This window comes from Oryx dammah, unplaced genomic scaffold (genome assembly GCF_014754425.2).
Source record: "Oryx dammah isolate SB20612 unplaced genomic scaffold, SCBI_Odam_1.1 HiC_scaffold_21, whole genome shotgun sequence".
NCBI classification, from domain to species: domain Eukaryota; kingdom Metazoa; phylum Chordata; class Mammalia; order Artiodactyla; family Bovidae; genus Oryx; species Oryx dammah.
In genome coordinates this window covers 10,235,546-10,244,132 of record NW_024070205.1, presented here as the reverse complement: position 1 = coordinate 10,244,132, position 8,587 = coordinate 10,235,546, and the positions used below count along the sequence as shown (strand labels likewise).

General features: G+C 52.4%; 1 pseudogene; it reads right to left on the bottom strand.

Moving 5' to 3' along the window:
• Positions 1-4,535: 4,535 nt before the first annotated feature.
• LOC120880432 lies at positions 4,536-8,355 on the bottom strand (annotated as a pseudogene).
• Between the last annotated feature and the right edge of the window lie 232 nt (positions 8,356-8,587).

Below are 8,587 nucleotides of genomic sequence, written 5' to 3'. Positions count from 1 at the left end.
AGTGAACAAACTCTTGGTGCCAAGCCCCCACCAGCTATATTTCTCCCCATCAATTCATCCCACAAATACTGAGCACGTACTGTAGGCCTAGCCCCGTTCTAGGGGCTGGGGATACAGCAGTGAAGGATACAACAGTTCAGCTCTTGGGAAAGACCTGAAATCCCGAAGCTGAAGAGGAGGATGCAGGACAGTGTGGGGAGCAGGAGGGGAAGGGAAGTTGGGGGACCTGAGGTTCACACAGAGTTCTCCAGACTGACACACTGTCATCAGACTCCTACGGTTACCAGGGATCTGTTCCTGTTGCCTTAATCCCATCTCCTCTTACTCCCAACCTCCTCCTTCAACTGTGGGGTCATCACATTTGCATTTAGCAAGCCATCTTAGGGTTAGACAAATTCTTTTCCTCCACCCAAAATCCATACTGTCAAGCATATACCATGATGTCTTCCCAACTCAGTTTAAGCTCCCCACAGCCAAGGACTGGGCCTTGAGTCTTTAGGGAGGGTTTGGTGTAGTTTAGAGCATGTGGGCTGCAGACAGGCAGCCTGGAGTCAGATCTTACCGCTGCCTTTTCCTAGAGGTGATCACTGCATGACCTTGGGTACAGTACTTAACGGTGCGCTGGCCACTCACCTCAGGTCTGCATCTTCAAAACAGGGATTTCAGTCTTACCACCTCTCACATTCTTACAAGGAATAAAATGAATTCCTGAAGGGAAAGCAGTGTGCCCCCGAGCACGCTCCACAGGTGGTCATTGTTACCGTCCTAGAGCCCGAGATGTTAAATGAGCTCGTTCTGATCAAACTAATGGCATGACTGGCAAGGTTGTACGTTGTGGGGGCATCTACTGTCTTTCTCCCTTTCCATTTGTCTGATACATTGGTTGGGGAATGCTACATTCTGTTGCAGGTAGATAGATCGAGTCTGAGATTTCAGCAAATTAATTCAGTGGCAGTTCACTGTTCTCTCATAACGTCCTAATGGGTGTGGGGAAGGGGGTGCTCTGCTCCGTGCAGCCGTGAAGGACTGGGGCTTCCTTGGTAGCTCAGATGGTAAAGAATCTGCCTGCAATGCAGGAGACCTGGGTTAAATCCCTGGATCAGGAAGTTCCCTGGAGAAGGAAATGGCAACTCACTCCAATATTCTTGCCTGGAGAATTCCACGGACAGGGGAGCCTGGTGGGCTACAGTCCATGGGCGGGGGGCGGGGGGGGGTCTCAAAGAGTCCATGGGACATGACTGAGTGACTAACACTTGCACTTTTGAGATGGGAGAAAATCCTAGAGCCGTTTTCTGCCCTTGTTCACAGCGCCTTTCACAGGCTCCTTGTGGCATGCGACTGGATTCTTACCAGTGGAATGTTGGTGGAAGTGATGCCATTCCCACCCTGATACAAAAAGCTCCCAAGTTATATTCTCTTTCCCTTGTTCTATGTTTCTCCGTACATTTCTCTCCGCCGCTCTCAGCTTGTGTGCTATGGCTTTGTCAAAGCCCTGGGGTGCCTTGAGCCAGAACCCAGTCACTTGCCACAAGGAGCCTGGGGAAGGTGCCGTGAAGAAGGGCAGGAGGGCCCTCTTGCATTGTCTCCCGTCTCAAACCCCAGTACAGGCGGGCGTTATCCCGTCTGGGGTCTCACTGGGACCAGTGCGCGTGTGCACGGCTCTGCTCCTGCCCTCTGTCCCCTTCTCCTGTTACTTTCCTCCAATCTCTGTTCTCTCTTCAATGGCGTCTACCCGGTGTTGGGCTTCTGTGGTTGCAGACAGGTTGACTGTTTGGCCACTGAGTGCTTCAGTGGAGATACGCTCTAGGGATGGTGATAAAGGCTGTTGGGAGGGGGATGGGGTGGGAAATGCCAGCACCGGAGCCTTCCTGAAGGAGGTCCGTGCGTGGTCACCTCTACCCACATTTTACGAGATCAGAGCGTTTGATCCCAGACCACTGGACTCCCAGGAGCCAGGGAGGGACTTTTAGCCCCTGACACTTTCCCCTGGACAGTAGCTGTCATATCACCTGGAAACTTGATAGAAATACAAATCTTAGCCCCACCTCGGACTGCTGAATCAGAAAATCGGTTCAGAGAGGTTAGTAACCTGCCAGATTCACACAGCTAGTAAGAGGCAGGACAAAAGCAGTTGAACAAGTCCTTGGGTGATTCTTCAAGCCTGAGAATCTGGGCTGTATCCTTGGAGCCCCTGATCAGTTCAGTTCAGTCTTTCAGTCATGTCTGACTCTTTGTGACCCCATGGACTGCAGCATGCCAGGCCTCCCTGTCCATCACCAACTCCAGGAGTTTGCTCAAATGCATGTCCATTGAGTAGGCAATGCCACCCAACCATCTCATCCTCTGTTGTCCCCTTCTCCTCCCACCTTCAATCTTCCCCAGCATCAGGGTCTTTTCCAATGAGGCAGTTCTTCACATCAGGTAGCCAAAGTATTGGAGCTTGAGCTTGAGCTTCAGCATCAGTCCTTCCAATGAATATTCAGGACTGATTTCCATTAGGATTGACTGGTTTAATCTCCTTGCATTCCAAGGGATACTCGACATTCTTCTCCAGCACCACAGTTCAAAAGTTATCAATTCTTCAGCACTCAGCTTTCTTTATGGTCCAACTCTCACATCCATACATGACTACTGGAAAAATGATAGCTTCGACTATACAGACATTTGTTGGTAAAGTAACGTCTCTGCTTTTTAATATGCTGTCTGGGCTGGTCATAGCTTTTCTTCCAAGGAGCAAGTGTCTTTTAATTTCCTGGCTGCAGTCACCGTCTGCAGTGATTTTGGAGCCCAAGGAAATAGTCTCTCACTGGTTCCATTGTTTCCCCATCTATTTGCCACGAAGGGATGGAGCCCCAGCTGGAGGGCACCAATAGGACGGTGCCTCACTCTGCCACCCAGTGACCGCACAGTGAACAGCAAGGGGGACAGACTGGACTGAGGAGGCAGCACCGCTCATACAATCCATCACGGAGGAAACAGTAATGCAAAACACGGGAATCCACGGGCCGCAGAGGCTGGTCACCCAAGGCTGCCTCGTGGACAGTTTTAAAGGCTTAGAGTCCAGCCCAGAGCCAAACCCAAAGTCTGCTTCCAGAAGGGCAAGCCCACCTGTGTTTACATTTCATGGGGACCTGGCAGAGTGGGCTGGAAGAGGCGTCGGTGTTCAGACGGTGACCCCATCAGGGGCCAGGGGCCAAAAGCTGCTGTCAGGCTCCGGGGGTTCCAGGAGAAGCAGAGCCGCCTCGTCCTGGGCGAGCACACAGCTCTATCCAGACCCTCTGAGCAAGGTGCTTCACCCGGTTTGGCCCTCCCTGAGTCTCTGCCAGGAGCCTGGGGAGCCAGGAAAGCGGACAAGAGATGACCCCTCAGGGCTCAGCCCCCTGCAGCCTGTGTGACCAGCACTGCAGAGATGGGGCTGCCGCCTGAGCTCAACCAGGAGCTAATGTTCCCTTGCCCCGACAGTGCTCCAGGGCACTGGCTCTGATTTAGTGTCTTTTTAGGGAAGGAGCTGGCAGCTGTGGGTCCTGGGGAGGTGGCCAGCTTGCTGGGAAGGCTGTGCCTTTGGTCCTGACATCTGGCTTGCCCTGACTGTACGCTGGAGACACAGACTCTAAGAGAAGGGGAAGGGCGCGGGAACCAGCATCAGTAGGGCGTCCTGTACTGTGTGGGGAACCCGCCATCTCTGCCTCACTTAACCCACTGACTCTGAATTCCCAGCATGACTCACCTCAGAGAGGTGAGTCACCTGCCTCCAGGTAGTCAGCTGGTGAGAGCTAACACCAAGCCTCTGTGCACTCTGTCCATCTCGCCCAGCTGCCCACTTCCCCACGGCAGCACCCTTCTGGGCTGGCTATCATTCCAGACAGTTCTCAAACCCAGAAACCCATGGGATCCCACAGCAGGAGAGCGTCCTTGCCTAGCTGCCCTGCCCTCAGCTCTCAGGGTCCTCTTTGATGGCTCAACAGCAGTGCTGACAACAGAGGAAGCTCCAGCCAACTCAGAAACGAGGGACACGGGCCTGTGTTCCCAGGTCAGAGGGAGAGCCTCTCCATCCCAGGGCAAAGCGACATCCAGAAGGTGCCCGTTTCCACCCTCCCAGGGCTCCCAGCGACGCCCCGCACCCCGCGAGGGGTGCAGAGCAGAGTCCAAGGTTGGAAGACAAGCAGAGTCCAAGGTTGGTGGTGGTGGAAGACAAGGAAGAGCACTAGACTAGCTCAGCTCTGCCAGGGGAGGGACGGACGGGGCCCCTGGTGCCGCCCGGAGCAGCGCGGCCACCTCGAGCCCCACGTGCAGGTGGCCAGCCAAGAGGACCCGAGCCAAGCCTGGGATGGTTGATGTCGTGTCCAGATGCACCGCTGTCTCCTGGGTCCATCGGGTAGGCCACAGACACCTCACGCTACAGGTCATTGGAAACCAAGGTAGCTTTTTGTTTTGTTTTTGACAGATCCTGTCTCAGATTTATTTGTTCAGATCCCAAAGGAGGGCACCGGCACTATACAGACAGCAGCCCAGGGGTCACATCAGCCCTTCTGTCCTCACACTGGCAGATGAAGGTCTCTGCTCCAGAGCTTCGGTGCCTGGGCACCCTTGGGAGCCAGAGCTGCAGCTGCAGGTACCCTGGCCTTGGTTGAAGCCTTGGCCTGGGACTTTGGCCGGCAGAGCCTGAGACCCTTGCTGATGCGGGCACAGGCACGTTTCCTGAAGCTTGGGGTGAGCGGTGTAGGCAAGTTGGCTGAGCTTGAGGCTACCACCCATTGGGATCTTGGGCTTGATTTTCTTGGGCTTCACGAGGTCCTTGACAGCCTCAGCACCTGCACTCGTGGCCTTGGCGTTGTTGGGGTCTTTTTCAGGCCCTTCTTGTTGTGTTTCTTGGCAAAGTGCATGATCCCCAGGAACTTTGGGTCCACCACCTAAGAGACTCATATTCTTGTGATCAGGATTTCTGTGCCATTTTCAGGACTGGTTGTGCGTGGTGTGGTTCTTGGACTTGGCCACGTTTGCATCGGGGCCCGCAGATCCTGAAGCGCCTGGTACCAGACGAGAAAGAACCAAGGCAGCTTTTTGAGATACATTTTCTGCTGCAGACTCTAAACTATATAACCATTACTAAGAGAAACACAGGAGAAGCGTGGGTGGGTTTAAACTTCAAAATTTATTCAACATACAGGCGTTATCAAAGAGCCTAACATATATGAACCTCCAGCTCCCTCCGGGTATCTGACTCAGGAACAAGTAGGTGTGGCTTGTTCAACTTTATGGCAAAAGATCCCCAGATCTCCAGGTTTGGGAATCACCAATGTGACTGATTCTCTCCTTAAGGAAGTCAACCCTGACTAATCATTGGAAGGACTGTTGCTGAAGCTGAAGCTCCAATACTTTGGCCACCTGATGCAGAGTTGACCTAATGGAAAAGACTCTGATGCTGAGAAAGACTGAAGGCAAAAAGAGAAGAGGGTGGCAGAGGATGAGATGGTTAGACAGCATCACCGACTCAATGGACATGAGTTTGAGCAAGCTCTGGGAGATGGTGAAGGACAGAGGAACTTGATGTGCCACAGGCCATGGGGTTACAAAGAGACACGATTGAGTGAATGAACAGAACAAGAAGTGTAGCTTATGATCATTGTCATAATTAGCAGCCCAGAGTGTCCACCTCTCTATTTGACTTTTGTCACTGACCCAGATCCTCGCTGCAAGTCTCAGAGGATGGAGCGTACATAGAAAGGGGGCTGCCTTGAGCGCACTAGTGAGTTTACGGGGGGCCCGATGCCCGAGAGCAGTCCAGGCAACTGTCCCATGGGTGCTGAAGGCAGGAGTGCCAGCAGCAGATTGGTGCAGGGGCTAAGAAAGCCAGCCCATGATGCCCGCCAGGCTGACCATCCGTGCCAAAGCCTCAGGGATGTGCCTCCTTCTGGGTCATCCCTCAGGTCACTTGGGTTTTCTGACCCTCCTCTCTCCAAGGAGGCAGCTCATATGAGGCAAGGGAGAGGCCTGCCTTGCAAATCCGTCCTAGTCCCAGCTCCATTTTTTTCTAGCTACGCAACTTTTGGCAAGGCTGAGCCTGAGTTTACCCCTCCGCAAAATGGCTGTGATCAGTGAGGCTTCAGAGTTTATTATAGGAGGCACTTGGGGGCCCTAAGAAAGGAGAGGCTGAGATATTGTCAGCAAGCACATGTACACCATTTTGCTTAGATGATAGGCTTGTTGGGGGTGCGTTGGGGAACGGGGAGCCAGCCAGGGTGATGCTGAAGTCTCACCCAGCATCTCTTGGTGCTGCCAGGGTTACAGGAATCAAAACCGGCCTCTCACATGTGGTAACCGTGATGGTCAGATGAGATCATGCCGTGAAGCCCTTGGGGAATGGTAATGCTCTCAGCAGATGGGGTATGTTACTGTCTCCTCCTCTAGAAGGACCTTAGCCCTTCAGTCTGGAGCCTGACCAGCATTGCTTGCTAATGATCAGTGATGCTCCTGTGGACCCTTCTGCAGTGAGGCCTTCAGTGAGCTTTTTCCCAGCTGTGGACAATGTCCCAAGTGGTTCTCTGGCTCCTTCTTAAGCCAGAGGCTTGGTTGGATCCTCCAAGCCCCACTCCCCAACCCCCGAACCTTGTTTACTAGAGGAATTTCTTCACTTAGCAGCAGCCCAAGTAGTCCTCCAAATAAGTGATAAGAACCTGCAGAGGCAAAGATGGCCAGTTGCTTTCACAAGCAACCCACCTGCATGAACAGTGGGTTGCTTGTGAAAAATTCCATGGCAGCATCCTGGGTCTAAAGAATCAATATCTGGGAGTAAGCTGGAACAACCCGTGAGGTTTTTTCATTCAGTTTTATTTTTCATCGCAAGCATCCCTGGTTATTGTTGTACAAACTGAATTTGAGTTTTGGAAAGAGTGTTTCATGGGATCTGGTCCCCTGCCCAGCTAGAGTTCCTGTAAACCCTTCAAATTCAGGAGACTCTTTCCCAGTTTTAAAGTGCTCACTTGTTCCTAGGAGGCGACGAAGTGACAGGAACACACCAAATATACCAACCACATATTCCTTTTGGGAAAGTCAGCTGAGCTAGTGCGGAAGGAAACTCGAGAATAAAAACAGCACTGGGGAGGTAGGGTTTCAAATGCATTTGCTAAGGGCAGAGGTTTTTCCCAGGACAGCTTTTGCTAAGCTCTTGTTTGGAGAAGACAGAAAACTCGGGAGAGGTCCCACAGGGGCCTGGAGATGCTCCTGCCAGACGCAGCTCCAACAGCAGCTCAGCTCAGAGCCTTCCCCAGCCCCACCCAGAGTTCATCCTCGCTAATATGCCTCAGCACTGGGCTCAGATTCCCTCCTCAGCACTTTCTCACCATTTAAATTCTCCGTATGTCTGTCCCCACCAGACTGCCAGACCCGGCAGCAGGTCTTGCTTGGCTCTACTACCCTGGCCCGAAATTACTGTTTAATGTTTGTTGAATGAATAAACTAATAAACCCCATAATTAACCTGTGGACAGAAACCCAGAGAAGATCTTGAATTTTAAGAGGTAATTTAAAGAATTAAAAAAATGGAAGTCCTAATCATATAATTCATTGTCCTTATGAATAATACAGAGAAAACATAAACAGGCAGAGGAAGGGTTGGGCGAACCCATGCTTGATAGTTCTAGAAGTGAGTATGTAATTCTGGGAAGTGGTTGTCTTGTGTGAGTCTGACCCAGTGTGGCCATGCCGGGATCACTAGGTAACTCCTAGAATTTAAAAAGTAAGCCCACAAACATCTCTTCCCTCTTTTTTTTTTTTTTTAATTTTCTAGTGGCGTCGTGCTTGCCTGCAATGGAAGCGTGGAGTCGTAAACGCTGGACCGCCAGGGAATTCCCTTTTTCCCTCCTTTACTTGCTCAGGAGGCCTTAGCATCAAGCCCAGGAGTTTGGCCTGTCGAAAGTGCTGGATTTTGTGCCCAGACTCTGGGACAGAGTCTCTTCTCTCCTTTGCTACCTTTTCTCCAAAACAGGTAAGCATGTTGCTTGCTTGCCATCCTCGACTCATGGTGATTAGGATGCTGCGGGAACCAGATGTACGTTGATGCCGTCTTCACCAGGGAGAAAGCTGCTTTCCTAGAGGCTGGTTTTTCCAACCCTCCTTTCCTAGAAGCAAAATCCGCTGCCCCCAACTCGGATCCACCCTGTTCTCTGAAGTGGTCCAAAAGCAAGGGGAAGGGAGGAAGATAAGCACTTGATAGGGAAGAGCGACAGCTGACTCTCTCCAGGGACCGGCCCGGCCCGCCTATGGGAGCTCGGGTCCTTTCTGCACAGGTGCCCGATGCCGTGTGTCCTGCGCAGGCTGGAGATGGGCCAGCGGTGCCATCTGCGTGCCTCCCCTCCATGGCCACAAATGCACCTGCCAGGCTCAGAGCCATCCAGATGGTTAAGAAACCCAATCCCTACCTTGTTCCTCTTCACAGCGAAAAGACAGAAGCCTCCCCTCTGGATCATGAAAGAAACAGCCAGGTCCTATTTCCAGTGAGGCTGGAGGAAGGGTTTCTGGGGCAACCTAGGGGAGCAGGTACGGGGTTCCAGGGGAGAAGCTGAGCCGGGGGAGAACCCCCCCCCCCCCCG